General features: G+C 42.5%; 1 protein-coding gene across 3 annotated transcripts in view; it reads right to left on the reverse strand.

The window, feature by feature from the left end:
* The window catches only part of DEK (DEK proto-oncogene), a 174,517-nt gene that overhangs the window by 114,833 nt on the left and 32,087 nt on the right, over positions 1-27,597 (reverse strand). The window contains exon 1 of one of the 3 annotated variants that reach the window (XM_073566103.1): positions 6,139-6,280. The exons of 1 other annotated variant lie outside the window; for it this stretch is intronic. The gene's annotated coding sequence lies outside the window, so the exon portion shown is untranslated. Of the gene's footprint in view, positions 1-6,088; positions 6,281-27,597 lie in introns of those variants that run through there. One more of the 3 variants, XM_073566102.1, reaches the window with a different exon arrangement.

Genomic DNA, 27,597 nt, shown 5'->3' on the forward strand with positions numbered 1-27,597 from the left:
GTTTTGCGGGACAAGATGTCGCTTTCAGCTATACCATTTTTATTTACATTTGTCTTGCATTGCCTTTTATGTCACTTTTTGTTCGGCGGTATAATTAAAAAGAATGGTTTTTTTTAGTAGTCACTGAAAGGGTTAACTAGTGGGACAGTTGTATAGGTCAGGTCATCCCAGACATGCCAATACCATATGTGTACTTTTGTTGTTATGAAAAAAAAATTGTACCCATAAATAAATGTTTTTAAGGTTAGTCCCTCTATAGGACTTTCACCTTCTGCAGTCTGATCATAGTTCTAATGCATTGCAATACTCTCACACATGCTTGTTAGATCATGCACTGAGCATGACCAACAGTTTGCTAGAGCCTGGTGAATCAGATGTCGTCATGACATTGGGTTACCATGGCAACGATTGTGCTCAAGTGATGTTGAGCGGATGCAGATAGGAGGACAGATGGGGCTCCGTTCCTCTGCCTGCCTTCTGAGGCTATGTTCACACGTAGCGGAACTCTCGCGGAAATTACCACAAGAATTCCGGATTCCATTCCGCACGGGGGGAATTGCATTTAAACATTTAAATTCCCACAGAAAAACTAGCATTCTGCAAGCATAATTAGCTTGCAGAATGCTAGCGTTTTTCCAAGCAATCTGTAGCATCGCTTGGAGAACTGATTGACAGGTTGGTCACACTCGTCAAACATAGTGTTTATCGAGTGTGACCAACTTTTTACTATTGAGGCCGCCTATGCAGCATCAGTAGTAAAAGATAGGATGTAAAAAATAATTAAAAAATAAATTTTGTTATTCTTACCTTCCGGCGTCCCGCGCAGCTTTCCTGCCTCTCTCCACGCTCCCGGTCCCAGTAATCCTTTGCGTGAATGACCACGAGACTTCGCGCTCCCGCGATATCGCGACGTCAGCGCGGTCATTTTCGCAAAGGATTACTGGGACCGGGAGCGTGGAGAGTCGCGGGAAGGCTGAGCGGGACGCCGGAAGGTGAGAACAACAATTCTATTTTTTACAGGGATAAGGTACCCACAACCCGGAGGACAGTCTCCTCTCCTCCGGACCGTGGGTACCATCCGCAAATGTTCCGCTTACTTTTCACATGGTCGCAGGGCGTGCACAGCCACATGCAGAAAGCAGAACAATACATTCCTATGTGGGCGGAATCGCAGTGATTCCGCTAAGTTAATGAGCATGCTGCATCTATTACCGCAAAGCAATTCCTCCGCAGAAAAAAATGCAGCATTAGCACAGCATTGCGGAATCCCATAGGAATGCATGGGATGCTTATTTTTCACAGCAAAATCGCGCGTTTAAAACCGCCGCGAAAAAACCGCGACGTGTGAACATAGCCTAAAGGCTGCGATCACAGCATTTAGGAGGTTGAACTGCTGGCAGCGAGTGCCCGGTTTTCAGCTGTCAGAATCGGCAGGCAGTGATAGTCAAGTAACTACCGACCTGGACATATGCATAAGTCCAAGGTCATGAAGGAGTTTACGAGTTGTGTCACGTGTGAAGTGGCATTTAGCATCCTGGCAATGTTCTAAACCTACGGCGGATAAATTCACAGGGCATAGATGACGAATCTGGCACACACAGTAGTGCTAGTACACCGAGAGCCAGGCTCTTCCAAGTTATAGGGCTCATCATTGAAAGGGAACCAGTCACATCAGATAACGCTGTTAGGAAGGTGCCTGGATGCATTCTCAGTGACAGCTGTCCGCACACCTCAGCACTTTGACAGCCAGGCTGTGCTGGCAGACGTGACATAGGACAGAAAACGTGCACAGCAATGTCGTCTTGACATTACTGTGCGTTTTTCATTTTATGGGGCACTTTTTGCCCCTGGAAATAAATGCTGAAAGTACACCGTGCCTTAACCCCTTCACCCCCAAGGGTGGTTTGCACGTTCATGACCGGGCCAATTTTTACAATTCTGACCACTGTACCTTTATGAGGTCATAACTCTGGAACGCTTCCATGGATCCTGGTGATTCTGACATTGTTTTCTCGTGACATATTGTACTTCATGTTAGTGGTAAAATTTTATTCAAATAACTTGCGTTTATTTGTGAAAAAAATGGAAATTTGGCAAAAATTTTGAAAATTTCGCAATTTTCCAACTTTGAATTTTTATGCCCTTAAATCACAGAGATACGGCACACAAAAAACTTGATAACTAACATTTCCCACATGTTTACTTTACATCAGCACAATTTTGGAACCAAAATTTTTTTTTGTTAGGAAGTTAAGGGTTAAAAGTTGACCAGCGATTTCTTATTTTTACAACACCATTTTATTTTTAGGACCACATCACATTTGAAGCCACTTTGAGGGGTCTATATGATAGAAAATACCCAAAAGTGACACCATTCTAAAAACTGCACCCCTTAAAGTGCTCAAAACCACATTCAAGAAGTTTATTAACCCATTAGGTGCGTCACAGGAATTTTTTTGAATATTTAAAAAGAAATGAACATCTAACTTGTTTTCACAAAAAAAATACTTCAGGTTCAATTTTTTATTTTACCAAGGGTAACAGGAGAAATTGGACTGCAAAAGTTATTGTGCAATTTGTCCTGAGTACGCTGATACCTGATTTGTGGGGGGAACGACTGTTTCGGCGCATGGCAGAGCTCAGAATGGAAGGAGCGCCGTTTGACTTTTTCAATGCAAAATTGGCTGGAATTCAGATCGGACGCCATGTCACGTTTGGAGAGTCCCTGATGTACCTAAACAGTGGAAACCCCCTACAAGTGACCCCATTTTGGATACTAGACCCCCCAAGGAACTTATCTAGATATGTGGTGAGAACTTTGAACCCACAAGGGCTTTACAGAAGTTTATAACGTACAGCGGTACAATTAAAAAATCATATTTTTTCCACAAAAATGATCTTTTCACCCCAATTTTTATTTTCCCAAGGGTAACAGGACCCTAAAAGTTATTGTGCAATTTGTCCTGAGTATGCTGATACCCCACATGTGGGGGTAAACCACTATTTGGGCGCATGGCAGAGCTCGGAAGGGAAGCAGCGCCATTTGACGTTTTTGGCTGGAATTGAGATCGGACATCATGTCGCGATTGGAAAACCCCTGATGTACCAAAACAGTGGAAACCCCCCACAAATTACACCATTTTGTAAACTAGACCCCCCAAGGAATTTACCTAGATGTGTGGTGAGCACTTTGAACCCCCCAGTGCTTCACAGAAGTTTATAACGCCCGGGCGTGAAAATAAAAAATTCATATTTTTTCCCACAAACACGATCTTTTAGTCACCATATTTTTTTTTATTTTCCCAAGGGTAACAGGAGAAATTGAACCCCAAAAGTTGTTGTCCAATTTGTCCTGAGTACGCTGACACCCCATATGTGGGAGAAAACTACTGTATGGACACACGTCAGGGCTCGGAAGGGAAGTAGTGACGTTTTGGAATGCAGACATTGATGGAATGGTCTGCGGGTGTCATGTTGCCTTTGGAGAGCCCCTAATGTACCTAAACAGTGGAAACCCCCCACAAATGACCCCATTTTGGAAACTAGACCCCTAAGGAACTTATCTAGATGTGAGGTGAGCACTTTGAACCCACAAGGGCTTCACAGAAGTTTATAACGCTCGGACGTGAAAATAAAAAAATCTTTTTTTTCCACAAAAATGATATTTTTGCCCCCAATTTTTTATTTTCCTAAGGGTAACAGGAGAAATTGGACCCCAAAAATTGTTTTGCAATTTGTCCTGAGTAGGCTGATACCCTACATGTGGGGGTAAAACACTGTTTGGGCGCATGGCAGAGCTTGGAAGGGAAGGAGCACCATATGACTTTTTCAACTCAGAATTGGCTGAAATTGAGATCAGACGCCATGTTGCATTTGGAGAGCCCCTGATGTGCCCAAACAGTGGAAACCCCCAATTCTAACTCCAACCCGAACCCCAACACACCCCTATCCCTAATCTCAGCCCTAATGGAAAAATGGAAATAAATACATTTTTTTATTTTATTATTTTTCCAACTAAGGGGGTGATAACGGGGGGTTTGATTTACTATTTGTGGCGGTTTTTATGTTTGGCAGCTGTCGCACGCTAAAAGACGCTTTTTATTGTAAAAATAGTTTTTGCATCACCACATATTGAGAGCTATAATTTTTCCGTATTTTGACCCACCGAGTCATGTGAGGTCTTATTTTTTGCGAGACGAGTTGACGTTCTTATCTGTACCATTTTCGGGCACGTGACATTTTTTGATCGCTTTTTATTCCGATTTTTGGGACGCAGAATGAACAAAAACCAGCGTTTCATGAATTTCTTTTGGGGGGGTGCGTTTACACCGTTCTGCGTGCGGTAAAATTGATAAAGCGGTTTTATTTTTTGGGTCAGTACGGTTACAGCGATACCTCATTTAGGTCGTTTTTTTATGTTTTGTCGGTTTTATGCAATGAAAACTATTTTATATAAAAAATAATTATTTTTGCATCGCTTTATTCTGCAAGCTATAACTTTTTTATTTTTTCGCTGATGATGCTGTGTGGCGGCTCGTTTTTTGCGGGACAAGATGACGTTTTCAGCGGTACCATGGATATTTATATGCGTCTTTTTGATCGCGCGTTATTACACTTTTTGTTTGGCGGTATGATAATAAATCATTATTTTCTGCTTCGTTTTTTATTTTTTAAGGGGTTCGCTAAAGGGGTTAACTAATGGGACAGTTTGATAGGGCAGGTCGTTACGGACGCGGCGATACCTAATATGTGTACTTTTATAGTTTTTTTTTATTATTTTAAAAAAAATGAATTTATTGGGGATTATTTTTTTTTTTTTTACTAATTTATTTGGCGATTTTTTTAAATTTATTTTTACATTTTTTTTTACTTTATTACATAGTCCCAGGTGGGACATCACTGTCCTGTGACAGATCGCTGATCTGTCACATCACAGATCAGCAATCTGTCACAGGCATTGAAGACTTCCTCTTGCCTGCGCTTTACAGGCACTGAGGAAGCCAGCTTCCTCAGGTCCCCGAAGGCCCCCGTCGCATCTTGGATTCGGGGGCCTGGAGGATAGGAGCCCCCCGCAGCAGCGCTGCACATTGCGCTGCCGTGGGGGGCTCAGGGAAGCACGGAGGGAGCCCCCTCCCTGCCGATGCTTCCCTTTAACTCCCGGTACACCGCGATCATGTTTGATCGCGGTGTGCAAGGGGTTAACGTGTCGGGGGCGGTCCGTGACCGCCCCTGACACATAGTGCCGGGTGTCAGCTGTGATAATCAGCTGACACCCGGCCGCGATCAGTGGCGCTCACCACGTGGGCGCCGCTGATCGCGGTAGACGTACTATCCCGTCCACGGTCATACGGGCCCGGGTACCGTGGACGGGATAGTACGTCGGATGTCAGGAAGGGGTTAAACTCACCAACTGTAGTCACATAAGTCTGTAAAATGGTCACTTGTTTTTAATTTTGCATATGGGGAAATAAACATGATACAGTAATAGTTAAAAAAAAAAAAAAAAAAAAAAGGGGGAGGACAGCCCAAAAATAAATAGAAATCACATCTAGCAAGTCGATAAGGGAAAAAGCCCATTTTTAATATATATATACATACACACAGTCAGGTTTACCGATGTTGCCCTCCCCTGAAAAACCCAACTTCACTCTCAATTTGTGTGCAGGAAGCATCACCCTCAGTGAATGACATAGAAGCATTGGTGGCTCGGTGTCAGCACTGTGCTTCTTGTACAGACCTGATCTCGGAGCCATGTGGCGTCACCTTACTACAGCTCACAATTATTAACATTTCCCTGAAGGATCCTGGTCACCATAATGAAATTATGTGCTGCGAGCTGCTCCCTGAGGACATGATGGCAGCTCCCCAGGCTGCCAGGGGCGGAAAGCACAAGCTGCTCCTCCAGCTGCACCTGAGCTCTATGGAGAAGCGGAGACCAAGCGGCACAGACCTGAGAAGCGAGGGACATCACTCATCAGGCGTGAGAGCTGCGCCCACGGGGGAGAGCAGGGGGTCACACACCCGCCCGTCACATACAGCCAGGCACGAACACACGTGACGAGGCCACAGTCACGTCCCGAACACTCACCGTGGGCTCAGGCCGGAGAGAGGAGATGGCGCAGCGGGAAGATGAGATACCTGTCACTGGAAGCTTCCACCAGCCCTGAGGCGACTCCCGAGCTACGTGCAGCTTATGGCTCCGGTACTCCGACTCCAGACCCTGTTCCCGCCAACAAAGCAGCTTATAGACAGGAGGAGATAATATTTCCTTATTTTTTTTTTTTTTATTTAAAATGGCGGTGGAAGAGCAAAGCGGGAAAACAGCGACCAACCACAGGCAGAGAGGAGGAGCAGCGCCCTGTGAAGGCGGGAACAGGACACAGCAGAGCTGACAGGACGGAGACGGCCCCGGAAGAGGAGAGGCCCGTGCTGGAAGCGGAGCCCCTCTCCAGCCGCGACAGCTCTGGTGCTGGAGGAGCCGCCTGCATGGCGGGAAACGCTCAGCTTGTCAGGCTGTCAGGTGTGAGCTGGGGGTTTCTTCCTGGAGATGTCGGAATAGACTAAGGCTGTGTGCACACGCTGCGGATTTTGCTGCGGTGTACAGTACAATGATTCCCTATGGGAATCAAAAACCGCAGTGCAGACGGTGCGGAATTTTCCGCGTGGATTATCTGCGGTTTTCAATCCACAGAAAGAATTGACATGTCAATTCTTTCTGCGGATTCTCCTGCGGTTTGCCATCTCCTCCATTGAGGAGATGAAAAACCGCAGAGCAATCCGCAGGTAAAACCGCAGGTCTTTTGACCTGCGGTTTCACCTGGGGATTGTACTGAATCCGCACCTTTTCCGCAGCGTGTGCACACAGCCTAAAGCTGTGGCGTTCCTGTTTCTTATCCCCAGGCTGTGTCCACAGTGCGGACTGCTCATATTACTGTATAATTCCCAGAGGAGCTGGGCCTAGTAAAGCTGACATAGCCTCTTTAACCCCTTCACTACCAAGGGTGGTTTGCACGTTAACTCCCGGGCCAATTTTTACAATTCTGACCACTGTCCCTTTATGAGGTCATAACTCTGAAACGCTTCCGTGGATCCCGGTGATTCTGACATTGTTTTCTCGTGACATATTGTACTTCATGTTAGTGGTAAAATTTCATTCAAATAACTTGCGTTTCTTTGTGAAAAAAATGGAAGTTTGGCGAAAATTTGGAAAATTTCGCAATTTTCCAACTTTGAATTTTTATGCCCTTAAATCACAGAGATACGGCACACAAAAAACTTAATAAATAACATTTACCACATGTTTACTTTACATCAGCACAATTTTGGAACCAAAATTTTTTTTTGTTAGGAAGTTATAAGGGTTAAAAATTGACCAGCGATTTCTCATTTTTACAACACCATTTTATTTTTAGGACCACATCACATTTGAGGTCACTTTGAGGGGTCTATATGATAGAAAATACCCAAAAGTGACACCATTCTAAAAACTGGACCCCTTAAGGTGCTTAAAACCACATTCAAGAAGTTTATTAACCCTTTAGGTGCATCACAGGAATTTTTTGAATATTTAAAAAAAAAAAATGAACATTTAACTTTTTTTCACAAAAAAAATACTTCAGGTTCAATTTTCTTTATTTTACCAAGGGTAACAGGAGAAATTGGACTGCAAAAGTTATTGTGCAATTTGTCCTGAGTACGCTGATACCTGATATGTGGGGGGGACCACTGTTTCGGCGCATGGGAGACCTCAGTAGGGAAGGAGCGCCGTTTGACTTCAATGCAAAATTGTCTGGAATTCAGAGCGGACGCCATGTTGCGTTGGGAGAGCCCCTGATGTACCTAAACAGTGGAAACCCACCCCCCCCAAGTGACCCCATTTTGGAAACTAGACCCCCAAGGAACTTATCTAGATATGTGATGAGAACTTTGCACCCACAAGGGCTTCACCGAAGTTTATAACATACAGCCGTACAATTAAAAAATCATATTTTTTCCACAAAAATTATCTTTTCACGGTCAATTCCTATTTTTCCAAGAGTAACAGGACCCTAAGAGATATTGTGCAATTTATCCTGAGTGCGCTGATACCCCACATGTGGGGGTAAACCACTATTTAGGCGCATGGCAGAGCTCGGAAGGGAAGCAGCACCATTTGACGTTTTTGGCTGGAATTGAGATCGGACACCATGTCGCGTTTGGAAAGCCCCTGATGTACCAAAACAGTAGAAACCCCCACAAATGACACCATTTTGGAAACTAGACCCCCCATGGAACTTATCTAGATGTGTGGTGAGCACTTTGAACCCCCCAGTGCTTCACAAAAGCTTATAACACCCGGGCGTGAAAATAAAAAAATCGTATTTTTTCCACAAACATCATCTTTTAGTCCCCATTTTTTTTTATTTTCCCAAGGGTAACAGGAGAAATTGGACCCCAAAAGTTGTCCAATTTGTCCTGAGTACGCTGACACCCCATATGTGGGAGAAAACTACTGTATGGGCACACGTCGGTGCTCGGAAGGGAAGTAGTGACGTTTTTGGAATGCAGTCTTTGATGGCATGGTCTGCGGGTGTCATGTTGCTTTTGCAGAATTGGCTGGAATTGAGATCAGACGCCATGTTACATTTGGAGAGCACCTGATGTGCCCAAACAGTGGAAACCCCCCCAATTATAACTCCAACCCTAACCCTAATAGGAAAATGGAAATAAATATATTTTCTTTTAGTTTTATTATTTTTTCCCTAACTAAGGGGGTGATAACGGGGGGTTTGATTTACTATTTATGGCGGTTTTTATGTTTGGCGGCTGTCACACGCTAAAAGACGCTTTTTATTGTAAAAATAGTTTTTGCATTACCACATATTGTGAGCTATAATTTTTCCGTATATTGACCCACCGAGTCATGTGAGGTCTTATTTTTTGCGGGACGAGTTGACGTTTTCATTGGTACCATTTTCGGGCACGTGACATTTTTTGATCGCTTTTTATTCCGATTTTTGGGACGCAGAATGAACAAAAACCAGCGTTTCATGAATTTCTTTTGGGGGGGGTGCGTTTACACCGTTCCGCGTGCGGTAAAATTGATAAAGCGGTTTTATTCTTCGGGTCGGTACGGTTACAGCAATACCTCATTTAGGTCGTTTTTTTGTTTTGTCGGTTTTTTGCAATGAAAACAATTTTATATAAAAAATAATTATTTTTGTATCGCTTTATTCTGCGAGCTATAACTTTTTTTATTTTTTTGCGGATGACGCTGTATGGCAGCTCGTTTTTTGCGGGACAAGATGACGTTTTCAGCGGTACCATGGATATTTATATGCGTCTTTTTGATCGCGCGTTATTGCACTTTTTGTTCGGTGGTATAATAAATCATTATTTTTTGCTTAGTTTTTTATTTTTATTTTTTAAGGGGTTCGCTAAAGGGGTTAACTAATGGGACAGTTTTATAGGGTGGGTCGCTACGGACGCGGTGATACCAAATATGTGTACTTTTAGTGTTTGTTTTTTTAAAAAAAAATGGATTTATTGGGGAATATATATATATTTTTTTTTTTTTACTAATTTATTTAGCGATTTTTTTTTTTTTTTTTTTTTTTTTTTTTTTTTTTTTTTTTAATTTAACACTTTTTTTTTTTTTTTAACTTTATTACCTTGTCCTAGGTGGGACATCACTGTCCTGTGACAGATCGCTGATCTGTCACATCACAGATCAGCAATCTGTCACAGGCAGTTCTGCAGACTTCCTCATGCCTGCGCTTTGCAGGCAGTGAGGAAGTCAGCTCCCTACAGGCCCCCGAAGGCCCCCGTCGCCATCTTGGATCCGGGGGCCTGTAGGGAAAGAGACCCCCGCAGCAGCGCTGCACATTGCGCTGCCGTGGGGGCTCAGGGAAGCACGGAGGGAGCCCCCTCCCTGCCGATGCTTCCCTTTAACCCCTGGTACACCGCGATTGCGGTGTACAAGGGGTTAACGTGTCGGGGGCGGTCCGTGATCGCTGGGACGTAATATTCCGTCCATGGTAATTAGGTCCAGGGTCACATGGACGGAATATTACGTCCATTGTAGGTAAGGGGTTAAAGGGCATCTGTCACCCCATTTTAGCCCTATAAGCTGCGGCCACCGCCATCAGTGGCTTATCTACAGCATTCTGTAATGCTGTAGATAAGCCCCGCTGTAACCTGAAAGAAAAGAAAAAGGAGTTTTCTTATACTCACCGGCAGGGCTGTGGAGTCGGTAAGCCAAACCTGCGACTCCGACTCCTCAATTTCCCTTACACCGACTCCGACTCCACCACTCCGACTCCAACTCCCACACATATTGCTTATATTTAAGTGAAAAATTTATTGTAGTACAATGTGAACCTCAGACATTTAATCATTTCTATGATCCAATAATCAAGATATTTAGATAGAACAGAATATATATTGGTGTACTACCCGGTTTTCATTCTTTTTGGTACAGATACGATATGGATAGACAGATATGGATAGATAGAGCAGATTTCTAATCTGCTTTTGCTATTGAAAACATTATCTATGAGCTCAAAAACCTTTCAGGTGATGCGGTTTTTTAAAAAGATGATCAGCTTTTGCAGCTGAAAAACGTATCCTCAAAAAACACAGGAAAAACGCTGTGTGTGAATGTAGCCTTAGATCAGGAATAGAACAGCCATTTATAGGACATTTCATAACTTTCCCAAACTCCTATGAAAAAATATTCAGCACATCCTGCATTGAATTACTGTACCCAATTTATTATATATTTTAGGAGTCGGAGTCAGTCCATTTTATACTGACTCCAACTCCGACTCCACCAAAATGAGCACCGACTCCGACTCCACAGCCCTGCTCACCGGGGGACGAATGCGGTGGGTGTCGCTGTCCCGTTCGGTGCCTTCCATCTTCTAGCGATGACATCCTCTTCCTTGCTTCTCCCTCAGCTCCTGCGCACGCGTACTTTGTCCTGTTGAGGGCAGAGTAAAGTACTGCAGTGTGCAGGTGATGGACCTCTCACCTTTCCTGGCGCCTGCGCACTGCAGTACTCTGCCCTCAACAGGACAGATAAAGTACACGTGGCGCAGGAGCCAAGGGAGAAGCAAGGAGGACGACATCGCTAGAAGATGGAAGGCACTGGACCGCGACACCCACCGCACCTGCCCCCCGGTAAGTATAATCTAACGTTTTTTTTCTTAGGTTACATCGGGGGCTTAGCTACAGCATTACAGAATGCTGTAGATAAGCCCCTGATGGCTGTGGCTGCAGCTTATAGGGCTAAAATGGGGTGACAGATTCCCTTTAACCCTGTAAGGACCCATACACTTTTGACATTTGTGCTTACATGTGATGAGCGAATACGTTCTGCACCATTTGTTTCTCGCACGAATAGTACGGTTTCGGGCTATTTGTTAGGATGTGTCTCCATGTTTAGGATTCCCTTTACTTTTGACCAGGGCTGTGGAGTCTGAGTCTGTGCTCATTTTGGTGGAGTTGGAGTCGGTATAAAATGGACCGACTCCTAAAATATATAATAAATTGGGTATAGTAATTCAATGCAGAATGTGCTGAATATTTTTTCATAGGAATTTGGGAAAGTTATGAAATGCCCTATAAATGGCTGTTCTATTCCTGATGTAGGGCTACATTCACACACAGCATTTTTGCTGCGTTTTTTGTGGATACGTTTTTCAGCTGCAAAAGCCGATCAGAGTTTTAGAAAACCGCATCACCTGAAAGGTTTTTGAGCTCATAGATAATGTTATCAATATCAAAAGCAGATTAGAAATCTGCTCTATGTATCCATATCTGTCTCCATATCTTTCTCCATATCTTATCTGTACCAAAAAGCATGAAAGCTGGGTAGCACACAGACTAACACTTCCTGCCAGGCAAAGGAGGAGGAAAGAGCATCTCAAACATCATTAACAAGATATTTTGTTACTGTAACAATGATAGCAGATATGTCTAAACGACAGCTCCTCTAGCTTGTTGTGTAGGACGGTGTACCATTATCATTATTTGCACAACCAGCTTTTACAGCTCTTAATGGAGAAATGGCCCCCAAACTTGATGTTTCTCTGGAAAGAGAAAGTAAGATCTTAAAAAGACTCTCAAAAGACGCTTCACGTTTCTTAAAATGGATGCCTGCACACGTCACAGAGTGAACTATTTTGCCATCAATGTTCGATATGTTTGTGACAACAAAAATTGTTACCAACACGCTGGCAGTAAAAGATACTAAAGCTCATCACAGCAGCCAGTTTCTCCAGGCCTTAGTGGAAAAAGTTCTGCAAGATTACGAACTCAAAAAAGAACAGGTTCTTGCTATTGTAACGGACAATGCTTCAAACATAAGTACAATTACACTGATGAATGAGAGTAATGAACAACAGCTAGAGGAACATTTAGGATTCAGTATGTTTGAGATGGAAGGCCACAGTGCTGTTCATGTAACTGAGGAACAAACAGATATTACTACAGAAGAACAGCAAAATTATACTGTAGAAATAGATGATCTTGTTGAAGCTGCTTCAAAACACTTTCCTATTCATCACATGTGCTGTGTTGTGCACACGCTGCACTTGGCAATAAGAGAGAGTCTGCAAGAGGGACATGCTGGAAATCTGATTGGAAAAATGAGGAAATTGGTTATTGCCGCCAGAACCCCTAAAATTGATTCCATCTTGGAGACGTGCTGGGAAAGGGGCAATTGTTGATCAACTAAAACTGTTTCTTATAGATATGGCGAACCCTCAGGTAACCCTAAATGAAGGTCAATGGACACAGGTGGCTGAATTGAAGGAATTGCTTAATCACCCATTTACTGTGACTAAAAAATTACAAGCTGAGGATTTATCTCATGGCATTTTCATGAGGGAGCAGAAGAACTTGCTATTTTGCTGTTTAATCGCAGATGGCATTTCTGCTTCAATGAAACAGAGAGAGACACAGCTATTGGAAAATAAAATTTTTCTGGCAGCTGTTTATGTGGACCCAAGTCATCGTATATTGCTTGATGATCAACAGCTTACTAAAGGAAAAAAAAGCTCTGACTGAGGTAGCAGTTAGGAAGACCGGCCTACAGGAAGACTGCCAGGCGCAAGAGGACTCTGGTCCTGACAGTGCTACTGCTGCCATATCTTCATCCTCATCAGATGAGGAGTTTGACTTTGACAAGTATTTGTATGACATGGAGCAGGCAAAGCGTTGCCGCAAGGAAAAAGATTTCACTCTGTCTCCTATAGCAAGCAGATTGACCATATTTCAGCAAAATGTTTCACTTGTTCTTGAAGAAATAGAAAAATTCAATTGTTCATCAAAACTGACTGTGCATGAGGCAATTCCTTTATACCCGGAAATTGTTAGAGATGTTGCCCATGTGGTTATGGCTTTGCCTCCAACCCAAGTTACTGTAGAGAGGTTGTTCTCTAGCCTTAAAATTATTAGGTCAGATTTGAGGTCATCTATGAAGGAGGATCTGATGAAGGCAATTTTATTTCTTAGAACAAATTCATAGACTGCACAAATGTTATTTAGTATGTTTTTGTTGAAAACTGTTTTTTGCCACTCATAGTTTATTACATAGTGTGATATATATATATATATATATATATATATATATGTGTGTGTGTAATCGATATTACATAGTGTATTACATGGTTACAATTTTACATTTTTTTTGTGTTCTAAAGTTGTATTCCAATAAATATTATGTTCTATCTAAATATCTTGATTATTGTATCATAAAAATGATTTAATGTCTGATGTTCACATTGTACTACAATAAATTTTTCACTTAAATATAAGCAATATATGTGGGAGTCTTGCAGTCGGTGTAAGGGAAATTGAGGAGTCGGAGTCGCAGGTTTGGCTTACCGACTCCACAGCCCTGGTTTTGATGCAGTGGATACCCCTCCCTCCGCCCGAAGTGCCACCCCCTGTTGTACGTGTGGTAATACCGCATGTGTTCATTGAACACATGCAGAATCATCGTATCCATAGACTGCGTTATTTATCTTGCAAAGACTGAGCGTCTTCCACAAGAGAAATAGACATGGAGCGGTCTATAAAGACTCGCCGGAGGTGGCCGTGCACCCATAGTGGAGATGGGATTTCATAAAATCCTCTTCGTTATGTAACATCTGAACGCAGCGTCCAATCCGCAGCAAATCCTGAGGGATTCTGACCTCTGGAAACATACCCTTACTCAGTGAGTAATTATGTATTCAAATCAGTATTCCAGTGACCGCTCAGCATGTTTGGCACTTTATTTGCAGCCAAAGAACTTGCTGGGGCTGGCTTGCCAATCACAGTAAGGCTATGTGCACACACTGTGGAATCACCTGCGGGTTTTTCCCCGCGGAACCGCAGGTAAAGTGACCTGCGGTTTTGCCCTGTGGTTTCACACCTCTACTATATTAAAGGTGTAAAACCGCAGCGGAATCCGCAGAAACAATTGGCATGCTGCGGTTTATAAACCGCGCGGAAAAAAACGCAGCGTGAGCACTGCGGTTTTGAAAACCCATAGGGTTACATGGTACTGTACCATGTCTGCGGAACCGCAGCAAAAACCGCAGCATGTGCACATAGCCTAATGCTGGTGCCATCTTTGGTGTGGCGTTACTGTGACTAGCTGGCCTTACCTTGTTATAGGGAATATTTATAGGTTGCTGGCACCATCTTGCGCACATTGCAGCAGGGAGAGTGACAGGAGGTTATAGTGAGTGTTATTCCAAAAAGCTCTTTTAAGAGCTGAAGGTTAGTTCTTTGTTCGGTGGAGATAGTGTAGGGAAAGATTTCATGCGAGGTAGAGTGAAAGGCAGGCACCTGGGTGTTTTAGCATAATTGTAAGTACAAGCTGCAGATCTCTATTTTCAATTGTGTTGTATAGTTTAGAGTTAGGAACGGACTGTGTGATTAGGGGGAAATAGGAAGGGTTTCATCCACTACCATAATATACAAACCAGCTATTTGTAGAGGCAAATAATATTAGGTAGTACCAGCTTATAGAAAACCATTTTTTTGCGCTACATAATAATCCTGTGTAGCAGCCTATGTGTTTGTTTGTTTTTTTTAAAATGCAAAATAATATTCCTCAGCGCTTGCATAGATTAACATCCATGTTAACCCCTTCATGACCGGGGTTTTTGTTTCTCGCTCCCCTTCTTTCCAGAGTCATAACTTTTTTATTTTTTCATCAACATGGCCATGTGAGGGCTTATTTGTTGCGGGACGAGTTGTACTTTTGAACGACACCATTGGTTTTACCATATCGTGTACTAGAAAACGGGAAAAAATTCCAAGTGTGTTGAAATTGCAAAAAAAAAAAAAAAGTGCAATCCCACAGTTGTTGTTGTTGTTGTTGTGTTTTTTTTTTTTTTTGGCTGTTTGCTAGGTTCACTAAATGCTAAAACTGACCTGCCATTATGATTCTCCAGGTCATTACGAGTTCATAGACACTAAACATGTCTAGGTTTTTTTTTTTTTTTTTTGATGTTTACATTTTTTTTTTATAACTGTAATTTTTATTAAGTTTTATAAATTTTTAACAATCAAAATAAACACAAAATATTCAGATTTTAACTAGCAAAATAGACAAAGAAAAGAATCAATGAGGATGTAACTGATGGAAAACATTTCCCCCTAGTGGCAGCAAAACAAATTGCAGTTTTTTGTTTTTTTTTTTAAATCAACTTTTTAATGATTTTCTTACATAAAATATACAAATTATAGAAAGGTTAAGTATTGGCATACAAAAATATATCAAACGTCATAAGTTATCAAGGAATCTCAATAAATTCACATAATCCTTTCAATCTGCCTCTTTCAACTCCTCCTTATATATTTTTCATTCCTGTTTTCCTCCTCCCATCCTTCAACAGTTTCTTATGTCTTAAATCCAAACTTACTTAACAACCCTTTCCCTCCGACTCGGCCTTGGAACCTCCCCCTATAATTTCAGCTTACCTAGGGATCTTAACAGATCTTTCTTCATATACCATTTTGTAGATACAAATGTTAACATTATTTGTCTTATTTCTTCTCCTGAGCATATACCACTTTCTCCACTTACTGAAAAATATTGCTGTCGATCTTTCTTTGCTCCTCTCCACCACCACTTTCTCCAGCATGAGCGGTTTTTTCAGCTGACTTATCACCTCTTCTCTAGAGGGAATTTCTCTCACCTACCATTTCTGGAGAATTGCCCTTTTACTTATCACGACTATACCATGGAAGAGAGATGGTATTGTACCCCCTCCTTTATCCCCTCCCTCCTGATGATAATGGAATAGCCAAGCCATTGGTTCCAGCTCCATGTTTCTATTCCAGATTGTTCTAACCAATCCCTGAACTTGCTTCCAAAATCCCTCAATTTTTCCGCACTGCCAAATCCCATGGTATAAGTCCGTTCTTTCCGTATCACATTTCGGACATTTCACCAGTTTGTCTTGTCTAATATTCAAAAAATTGAAACCATATATGGCCCTATGTATAAGTCTGTATTGAGTGTCTGTCCAGATTTCGTTTACTATCTTCCTCATCTCCATCCACCCTTTCAAGATTTTTTTCTTCCCCTTCTTGGTCTCCCAACTGCTTTGCCCATCCCTCTAAAATTTTCCCTGGTATGTCGGGAACTAATGCTTCTCGTAAGTCCCTATAGAGACCTTGAAATGGTAATCTCATAAATGTCCTTTAATAAAATCGTATCCAAGTGGTTTATCCCATATTCATTGTTTACGTTAAGTAATTTCCTCATTATCCCTTGCTTTATCTGTTCATACTGGAGAGTCTGGAATGGGTGCAAGTCATATTTCTCCCTTCTTTCCCCACACGTCATCCATCTCCGCTCTGTATCATGCATCAAGTCCCCTTAGGCTGTGTGCACACGCTGCGGATTTTGCTGCGGTTCCGGCCGCTGCGGACCCGCAGCAGTTTCTGCTGCGGTATACAGTACCATGATTCCCTATGGGAATCAAAAACCGCAGTGCAGACGGTGCGGAATTTTCTGCGGTTTTCAATCCGCAGAAAGAATTGACATGTCAATTCTTTCTGCGGATTCTCCTGCGGTTTGCCATCTCCTCCATTGAGGAGATGAGAAACCGCAGAGCAATCCGCAGGTAAAACCGCAGGTATTTTGACCTGCGGTTTCACCTGCGGATTTTACAAAATCCGCGCGGATGAATCCGCACCTAATCCGCAGCGTGTGCACACACCCTTAAAGTCCTTATCCCCTTCTCCCTCCACTCTCTAAAAAGGTCATTTTCCCTCCCCTGTGGGAAATCTGGGCTTGCCCATATATTAATGAATTTTTAAATATTCCATGCTAGCCCAAACTTTTTTCTAAGCGTCTTCCAGGTCATTAGGTTCTTTTTTATCTAAGTGGTGAAAAAAATTCCAAACTGCTGGAAAAAAAAGAAAGTTGCGCCATTTCTCGAGACCCATCGCGTCTCCATTTTTCATGATCTCTGGTTGGGTGAGGGCTTATTTTTTGCGCGCCGAGCTGACGTTTTTACTGATACCATTTTGGTGCAGATAAGTTCTTTTGATTTCCCGTTATTGCATTTTAATGCAATGTCATGGCAACCAAAAATGTAATTCTGGCGGTTTGATTTTTTTTTTCCCGCTACGCCGTTTAGCGATCAGGTTAATCCTTTTTTTTTTTATTGATCGGGCGATTCTGAATACGGTGATACCAAATATGTGTGTTTTGATTTTTTTTTTTTTTTTTTTTTTTTTTTTTTATTGGGGTGAGAGGGGAGTGATTTGAATTTTTTTTTTTTATATCGTTAAAACTATTTCTCTAGTAATCTTCCACGACAGCATAGGAGGTTGTCTCCACACCCTAATGGGGGACAGGAAGCACAAAGAGGTTAAAAAATCCTCCCACCCTCTGTTTGCCAGTGTCTTTCTTGTCCCCCTTGGGGCATGGAGAGGTTAAGGGGTATGCTGCGTGGCCGGTGACTGCAGTGATACCCTTAAACAGATAGCCGGGCAGTGGCAGTCGGGGCCTCCCTCCTCTGCGGAAGGCTGCTCCTGTCTCCCCGCTCGCTGTGGATTCCGGGACCGTTCCTGGCCCTCCCGTGCCTCCTCCGGGGGTAAAGCGGGCCAGTAACCCCCGCTCCGGAGTCCTCCCGTGAGCGTTCCGGTTTTCCTCCTCCTCCTGCGCACGCTGTTCGGCGTCCCGGAAGTAACGTCTTCAGGGCGCACGTGTCACTTCCAGGCTGTGTGTTCCACGGTGGAGGGCACAAACTTCCAGTTTTGGCCCTCAGAACACCGAATGGCGTGCTCAGGACCCAGGGAGGAGGAGGGGGATAATTGATGGCGCTGAGGGAGGGTTTATTCCTATATAAACCTTGCTAGAAAAAACAAAAATGGAAAGCGCACATAGGGTGTATTGTCTTGAAGAACCACAATAGCAAGCAAGCCCAATCAGTTAGACTCACCTGCTGAAGTTGTGTGAGTCACAACAAACTGGGAATCACTCATAAAGGTCTGGTCGTCGCTGGTATCCCGCTGGTAGTAAATGAAACAAATCCAAAGTGGAAAAAAGAGCCAGGCTAAATAAACCGCGCTGACCAGAAAAAAACGCACCTTCGGCAGTCCATATAATAAAAAACTTCTTTAATAAGCCTACGCGTTTTGTGGCAAAACCAGACACTTCATCAGGGCATATATTTTTTTGTTATTTTGGTGTATAAAATTTCCATGATATTGATAGATATGTTATTGGATTTTAATCACAATATTTAAGCATTTTTTATTTATATACATGGTTTTATATGATATATGGGTGTTTCCACAGGAAATGATGTCAAAGAAAGGTGTATTGAAACAGTTTGTGATTGTATTTATATCCTGAATTTGTGATTGTTTTTTATGCCCTGATGAAGTGGCTGGTTTTGCCACAAAACGTGTAGGCTTATTAAAGAAGTTTTTTATTATATGGACTGCCGAAGGTGCGTTTTTTTCTGGTCAGCGCGGTTTATTTAGCCCGGCTCTTTTTTCCACTTTGGATTTGTTTTATATAAACCTTGCGGAAGTCACCTTCCTGTAAGGCTATCTGTCCCCATGGAAGGTGTTTCTGCATCAGGCCCTGCATTTGCAGAGCTCATTGCTACCCCTGCCCCAGTAAGTGTATGGGAAATAGGGGGGGGTCCTAATATGGGGTTTTCAAAAGCGTCCCCTTGGTGTCACTTCCCCCTCTTTTTCTCTCTTCATGTTTTTAGGGAGACAAGTCTTCCCACAAAAACCAGGCCAAAAAATATTTAAATGCACAATCTGCTGCAGGAAGCTCCCATCCAGATGGGAGTTGTTCCGCGAGTGTACTGATACGGTGGTTAGGGCTGAGCACCCCTCACTAGAAGAGGAGATACGTGCCCTTGTGAAACAGGAAGTTTAATCCTCCCTTGCCACCCTGACACCCCCATCTCCTACTCCTCCTTCTCTGGGTCCATCTGCCCCAAGAAAAGGAAGATGTATTTTGAGCCCTCTGACTCAGATTCTGAGGACTCTTACAGTTCGGCCTCTGGGAGATGGGAGGAATCTTCATCTTGTAGATCTACAGAGGCTAGGAAATATTTTTTTTTTTTCTCCATGGAATTCATGGAGGACTTGATTAGCTCAGTATGTAATACTATGGGCTTCGAAGAGTAGCAAACCCCAAAAACGATCCAGGATGAAATGTTTGACTGTCTGAAGGTGGAAAGGCAAATAGGATTCCCTGTCCATGAGAATGTCCTAAACATGATTTCCCAGGAGTGGGAATCTCCAGAAAAACACCTAAGCACCCCCTGTGAACTGAAATACAGATTTCCCCTGGAGGGAGAGTCAGTTAATTGGGAGATCCCTAAGGTGGATGTACACGTGGCTAGAGTAGCCAAGAGGACCTCTCTCCCTTTTGGGGACTCCTCTCGGCTAAAAGACCCGATGGATAGAAAGGTGGAGAGCCTCTTGAGAAAGTCTTGGGAAACCTCCCCTTCCCTCAAAACTAATATTGCCTCCACATGTGTTTTGCCAGATCCCTTTGTCGGTGGATGGATCAGCAGGACAGTCACATATCCCAGGGGATCTCAAGGGGGCAGCTACTAGACTCCCTTCAGTTATTAAATTCAACGGGGTTCCTAGCTGATGCCTCAGCTGAGTCAGTCTGCCTAGCTGCCAGAGCTATGGCCCAGTCCAACTCTACTCGAAGGGCACTGTGGCTCAAAATGTGGAGCGTGGACGTCACATGCAAAATTAAGCTCTGCTCCATCCCGTTCAAAGGTGAAATATGTCTTTGGTCCTGCTCTAGATCAAATACTAGAGAAGGCCATAGATAAAAAGTCTCTACCTGAACAAAAGTTGGTGAAAAAGTGGTTTGTTTTTTTTTGTCCCTCCCTGCCTGACACCCCTCAAATTAGAGGAAAGGGGAAAGATGGGAAGGCGGAGTTATCCTAAGGAGAAAGGCAAGAACATCCTTGTCTCCCAAACACAGCAGCAGGACAAACAATGACTCAGACACTGTTGGGGGAGGCTCTCAAGGTTCCTTCACCAATGGGAGTTGATTTCCAACAGCCAGTGGGTCCTCAACCTCTACAGGGAGGGCTTGCTAATAGAATTAGAGTCCTTCCCCCTCAGGGTTTAAGAGTCACCTCTTTTCCATCACCGGGTGCTCAGGACCTCTTAATATCAGGGCTTCAGGATCTATCTATCTAAGAACGTAATCTCCCCAGTACCAAGTCAGGAGTGGAGGAGGGGTCACTACTCCAGACTCTTTATAGTACAGAAACCTTCTGGAGATGCACGTATAATTATAAACATGAAAAGCCCCAACCGGTATGTCACACACCGAGAGTTCAAAATAGAATCAGTAGAAACAGCAATTCCACCAATAGGTCCCAATTTTGTGATGGCAACAATAGATCTAAAAGATGCCTACTTCCATATTCCCATTCACCTCACCACAGAAAATACCTAAAGTCCCTATCCTGGTATGCATGGCCCCCTTCTCCCTACTCTGGTATGCATGGCTCCGTCATCCCTATACTGGCAGGAATCATCTCCCCCATCGCTTTCCTGGTAGGGCCCCTTTCTTGTCTTAGTATGCATGACTCCATCCCTATCCTGGAATGCAGGCCAAACCTGGTATGATTGGCTCCCATCCCGGTCCTGGTATTCATGGTCCCATTCTTATCCTCATATGAATGGCCCCTACCCCCATCCTGGTGTGCATGGCCCCATCAGAAAGCATAAAAAAAAAAATTAAAATTACACTTACCTTCCCAGCGCTCCCTCGCAGCATCCTGTTCTGATGCCAGCAACTGCTTTATGCTTGTAAGCAGCGTATGGCATGGACGTGATGCGCAGCTTGCAAGCCGAAGGGCAGCTGCCGGAATACTCACTGCTCTCCTTCCTTGGACTATGTGCACGCAAAGCAGTGAGTATTCATTGCTCTCTAGTGAGCACAGTGTCAGCCGGAGCCTTCCTGCTGCTGCCTGCGGTCACGTGTGCGCATACTTAAGAAAAATTTATATTCATGGAATGGGGTGAATATTCATTCTTCTTAAGTATGGGAACACGTTACCGCCAGCAGCAAGCATTAAGCAGCTGCTGGCATCAGAGCAGGACGTTGCGAGGGAGTGACAGGAAGTTAAGTGTAATGGTTTGCTTTTTAATGTTTTCTGATGGGGCCATGCATACCAGGATGGGGGTTGGGACCAATCATACTAGGATAAGGAAAGAATGGGACCATGTATACCAGTGAACATTCATTTCTCTTTAGCAGTGGGCACAGGAGTTAGCCACAGCAGCCGGCCCCTGCCTCTGTGACCCGCTGCTCTGCTGAAACTACTCCCCCTACCTCCCCACCACAGCCAGTACATCTGGACTATAAGACGCACCCCCACTTTTCACGTTTTTTGAGGACCAAAAGTGCGTCTTATTGTCCGAAAAATATGGTACATATATATTGATTATGTAAACTAGGGGGCAGCTCACTGAGGGATCAGTGACCTGTCAGCAGTCTTCTTTATGAATATCTAATCAGAGCACTACATGAAGCACACCCCCCCCCCCCACAGGCCCACCCTGCACGAGCATCATTCAAAACAAACTGAAAATAAACATTAAACAACAACCACAAGATTAATTTCATCAACCAATGTATCATTTTAATCGGTATAACGGCGTCGACCTGACACTGTGTGTAGATTACTGTGCATAATTCTGCTGACAGGTTCCCTTTAATATCTTAATAGATAGTCATATAACAAATTCATAGAGCAAAAAAAGTCAAATTTAATATATATATATACACAACCTCCCAAGATTTAAATGGAGGTAGGACGAAAAAAATGCCAAAAAATATCAGATTAGAAAAATCTTTTCATTAGAGTGTAATAAAATTATAATTATATGCACATTAAGCTAGCGGAACATGATGAAGAATAACAACACTGGGAAAATGAGGTAAGTACCAAGCACACAAAAAAAACTTAGTTTAAAAATCAAACAGTGCATGGAAGCATGAAAAATACAAAAAAAATTCCAAAAGGAAATAAAATATTTGCTAAATACAAAAGTGCCTAGAGCATATGAAAATATATTATCTAAATATCTTTGAGGTAAAGCAATGAAAAAAAACGCAATGTGAAAGATATATCAATAATAATAAAGTACAGTTGTGGCCAAAAGTATTGACACCACTGCAATTTTGTCAGATAACAGTTTCTTCCTGAAAATGATTGCAAACACAAATTCTTTGTTATTATCTTCATTTAATTTGTCTTAAATGAAAAAACACAAAAAGAATTGTTCTAAAGCCAAATTGGATATAATTCCACACCAAACATAAAAAAGAGGGTGGACAAAAGTATTGGCACTGTTCGAAAAATCATGTGATGCTTCTCTAATGTGTGTAATTAACAGCACCTGTAACTTACCTGTGGCACCTAACAGGTGTTGGCAATAACTAAATCACACTTGCAGCCAGTTGACATGGATTAAAGTTGACTCAACCTCTGTCCTGTGTCCTTGTGTGCACCACATTGAGCATGGAGAAAAGAAAGAAGACCAAAGAACTGTCTGAGGACTTGAGAAACCAAATTGTGAGGAAGCATGAGCAATCGCAAGGCTACAAGTCCATCTCCAAAGACCTGAATGTTCCTGTGTCTACCGTGCGCAGTGTCATCAAGAAGTTTAAAGCCCATGGCACTGTGGCTAACTTCCCTAGATGTGGACGGAAAATAAAAATTGACAAGAGATTTCAACGCAAGATTGTGCGGATGTTGGATAAAGAACCTCGACTAACATCCAAACAAGTTCAAGCTGCCCTGCAGTCCGAGGGTACAACAGTGTCAACCTGTACTATCCGTCGGCATCTGAATGAAAAGGGACTGTATGGTAGGAGACCCAGGAAGACCCCCACTTCTTACCCCGAGACATAAAAAAGCCAGGCTGGAGTTTGCCAAAACTTTGCTGCCTCTGGCACTGGACTGCTTGACCATGTGCAAAGCATTATGAAGTCTGAAGACTACCAACAAATTTTGCAGCATAATGTAGGGCCCAGTGTGAGAAAGCTGGGTCTCCCTCAGAGGTCATGGGTCTTCCAGCAGGACAATGACCCAAAACACACGTCAAAAAGCACTAGAAAATGTTTTGCGAGAAAGCACTGGAGACTTCTAAGGTGACCAGCAATGAGTCCAGACCTGAATCCCATAGAACACCTGCGGAGAGATCTAAAAATGGCAGTTTGGAGAAGGCACCCTTCAAATATCAGGGACCTGGAGCAGTTTGCCAAAGAAGAATGGTCTAAAATTCCAGCAGAGCATTGTAAGAAACTCATTGATGGTTACCGGAAGCGGTTGGTCGCAGTTATTTTAGCTAAAGGTTGTGCAACCAAGTATTAGGCTGAGGGTGCCATTACTTTTGTCTGGCCCATTTTTGGAGTTTTGTAAGAAATGATCAATGTTTGCTTTTTGCTTCATTCTCTTTTGTGTTTTTTCATTTAAGACAAATTAAATGAAGATAATAATACCAAAGAATGTGTTTGCAATCATTTTCAGGAAGAAACTGAGTATTATCTGACAGGATTGCAGGGGTGTCAATACTTTTGGCCACAACTGTATGCTCAACACATGTTTATATTAAAGTAATTATGCCAAAGAAAAAACTCTTCATTGGGGTAAAATCAGAGTATAATTGCATACAAGCTAATAAGTGTAGAAAAAGGAATGGCAAAATTGTGTCATAGCAATATATCTTAGAGCAGGGTTCCCCAACTCCAGTCCTCAAGGCCCACCAACAGGTCATATTTTCAGGAATTCCCTTGTATTGTACAGGTGATGCAATTATCACCTGAGCAATACTAAGGAAATCCTGAAAACATGACCTGTTGGTGGGCCTTGAGGACTGGAGTTGGGGAACCCTGTCTTAGGCTGGAGTCACACTAACCAATGCAAAATACGGTCAGTATTTTACATGCGTAATACGGATCAATGGCCCCTAAACAGTGCTCCGTATGTCATCCGTAATCAAGGTGTGGTCGCGTATTTTGCGCATGTAAGCATCCGTATGGCGAGATTTTCTCGTCACCTTGCAACATGGACATATAATGGAGCCCTATGACAGGTTTTAAAACACAAACCAAAGAATAGATATATACTCATAGAATGCATATATATATATATATATATATATATATATATATATGTATTCTATGTGTATATATCTATTCTTTCGTTTCTTTATTAAACCTGTCAGTGTGATTTTACTGTACAGCGCACTGAATTGCCGGCTTTGCTAAAAGACAGCGGGTGCGTATTTCTCGCAAGTCACATGTGTGGTCCGTGTGTAATCCGTATTTTTTGCGCACCCATTGACTTGCATTGGCGTACGCTGACAATCGCAGCATGCTGCGATTGGCACGGAGCGTAGGATACGGAAGAGAAAAATACACCTGGTGCGAGTGACCCCATTGAAAGTCATTTGTCCGTGTGTAATGCGTGTTTTTTGCGCCTCTCACGCTCCCGTATTCCTCGCCAGTGTGACTCCGGCCTTAGAGTATTCAGTGCACAACCACAAAAAAATGCAGGCAATTAAATGATTAATTAAGACACCTAGTTATATGCCAGAAAAACTCAGGGTAAAATCAGAGTATAAATTGCTTAGACCTAAAGTGCTTCAGTGCACTATTATAATCTGCAAGCTAGTAAGCATAAAAAAAGTATGGCAAAATTGTGACACAGCAATATATCTTAGGCTATGTGCATACGTAGTTGGAAGTGCTGCGGATTTTGAAAAATCTGCAGGTCAAAATACTTGCGGTTTACCTGCGGATTAGCCTGCGGTTTCACACCTCACAATGGTGAAGGTGTGAAACCACAGCGGAATCCGCACAAAGAATTGACATGCTGCGGACTGTAACGAGCGGAAAAATCCGCAGCATGTGCACAGCGTTTTTGGTATCACCATTGAAAACAATGATACTGTACAACGCAGCAGAAACTGCTGCGGACCCGCAGGACCAGAAACGCTGCGGATTCGCAGCAGAATCCGCACCATGTGCACATAGCCTTAGAGTGTTCAGTGCACAACCACAAAGCTGCAGGCAATTAAATGGTTAATTAAGACACATGGTTATATGCCAGAAAAAAACTCATTGGGGTAAAATCAGAGTATAAATTGCATAGACCTAAAGTGTTTCAGTGCACTATTATAATCTACAAGCTAGTAAGCATAAAGAAAGTATGGCAAAAATTGTGTCACAGCAATATATCATGGTGTTCAGTGCACAACCACAAAGCCGCAGACAATTAAATGGTTAAATAAGACACATGCTTATATGCCAGAAAAACTTATTATTTGGATGAAACTAAAAGTATAAATTGCATAGGCCGAACGTGCTTCAGTGCACTGTTATGATCTGCAAGCTAGTAAGCATAGAGAAGATATGGCAAAAAAAATTGTGTCCTAGCGATACACCTTAGGCTATGTGCACACGTAGATTTAGGTCCTGCGGATTTTTCCGCGTGGATTTTGAAAAATCCGCAGGTAAATTCTCAGGTCAAAAGACCTGCGGTTTCACACCTCTACAATGGAGAAGGTGTGAAACCGCAGCGGAATCCACACAAAGAATTGACATGCTGCGGATGTGAACCCGCAGCATGTGAACAGCGTTTTTCAGTTTACTATTGAAAACAATGGTACAGTACAACGCACCTAAATCTGCTGCGGACCCGAAGAGCCTGAAACGCTGCAGATCCGCAGCAGGATCCACAGCAGAATCCGCAACGTGTGCACATAGCCTTAAGGTTAGCTTTATGCACATCTTGAATATGCTTAATTAAGGAAGAATTTGCGGATTTTGTAAAATACCTGAATAATGTGAACAGTGACAACATGCGCTTCACGTTTTCATTTGGTGGAAACACTATAGATTTTCTTGATGTCAAAATTAAAATAAAAGTTTTTTTAAAAACAAGTTTTTAGAAAAGAAACCGCAACCAATAATTACTCACATAAAAGCGCTCATCCACTACATACAAAACAGGGACTTCCATATAGTCAAATGCTAAGAGTAAGAAAACTGAATAACGATGAAACTATTTTCAATGAACAAATTTCTGAGCTGAAACAACGTTTTTTGGACAGGGGATACCCTATGAATTTATTAAATGAAGCACATGAACGAGTAAAAAAATTTTCTCAAATGGATTTATTAACCCCTTCACCCCCAAGGGTGGTTTGCACGTTCAAGACCGGGCCAATTTTTACAATTCTGACCACTGTACCTTTATGAGGTCATAACTCTGGAACGCTTCCATGGATCCCGGTGATTCTGACATTGTTTTCTCGTGACATATTGTACTTCATGTTAGTGGTAAAATTTCATTCAAATAACTTGCGTTTATTTGTGAGAAAAACGGAAATTTGGCGAAAATTTTGAAAATTTCGCAATTTTCCAACTTTGAATTTTTATGCCCTTAAATCACAGAGATACGGCACACAAAAAACTTGATAACTAACATTTCCCACATGTTTACTTTACATCAGCACAATTTTGGAACCAAAATTTTTTTTTGTTAGGAAGTTATAAGGGTTAAAAGTTGACCAGCGATTTCTCATTTTTACAACACAATTTTATTTTTAGGACCACATCACATTTGAAGCCACTTTGAGGGGTCTATATGATAGAAAATACCCAAAAGTGACACCATTCTAAAAACTGCACCCCTTAAGGTGCTCAAAACCACATTCAAGAAGTTTATTAACCCTTTAGGTGCGTCACAGGAATTTTTTTGAATATTTAAAAAAAAAAATGAACATCTAACTTTTTTTCATAAAAAAAATACTTCAGGTTCAATTTTTTTTATTTTACCAAGGGTAACAGGAGAAATTGGACTGCAAAAGTTATTGTGCAATTTGTCCTGAGTACGCAGATACCTGATATGTGGGGGGGAACGACTGTTTCGGCGCATGGCAGAGCTCAGAATGGAAGGAGCGCCGTTTGACTTTTTCAATGCAAAATTGGCTGGAATTCAGATTGGACGCCATGTCACGTTTGGAGAGTCCCTGATGTACCTAAACAGTGGAAACCCCCTACAAGTGACCCCATTTTGGAAACTA

Source organism: Dendrobates tinctorius, unplaced genomic scaffold (genome assembly GCF_039654945.1).
Source record: "Dendrobates tinctorius isolate UK_male_01 unplaced genomic scaffold, ASM3965494v1 ptg000004l, whole genome shotgun sequence".
NCBI classification, from domain to species: Eukaryota; Metazoa; Chordata; class Amphibia; order Anura; family Dendrobatidae; genus Dendrobates; species Dendrobates tinctorius.